The following is a 288-nucleotide window of genomic DNA, read 5'->3' on the forward strand; positions in this document are numbered from 1 at the left end:
TACACGATGCATGGTTGATCGCCTGACAACCGAGCGCTCGCCTGACAACTGAGCCAGCCATTCCGTGAGATCAGAGTCTTCATGGTATAGGCTAGAACTGATGGAGGCATTCAAGAGAATCCGGAAGGTCTAACCTTGTCTGTGGTATTCTGAGTAGGATTCAATGATTGAATGACTGTGACGAGCTTCAAACTCCTGAGGGCGGGTAGTTAGTGACAGACGCAAAAGAATCACTAGATTCTATTCCGGCCTGATTGAGAACCGACAGATGGATAGCCGTGCCGTGAC

Source organism: Arachis duranensis, chromosome 1 (genome assembly GCF_000817695.3).
Source record: "Arachis duranensis cultivar V14167 chromosome 1, aradu.V14167.gnm2.J7QH, whole genome shotgun sequence".
Classification (NCBI taxonomy): domain Eukaryota; kingdom Viridiplantae; phylum Streptophyta; class Magnoliopsida; order Fabales; family Fabaceae; genus Arachis; species Arachis duranensis.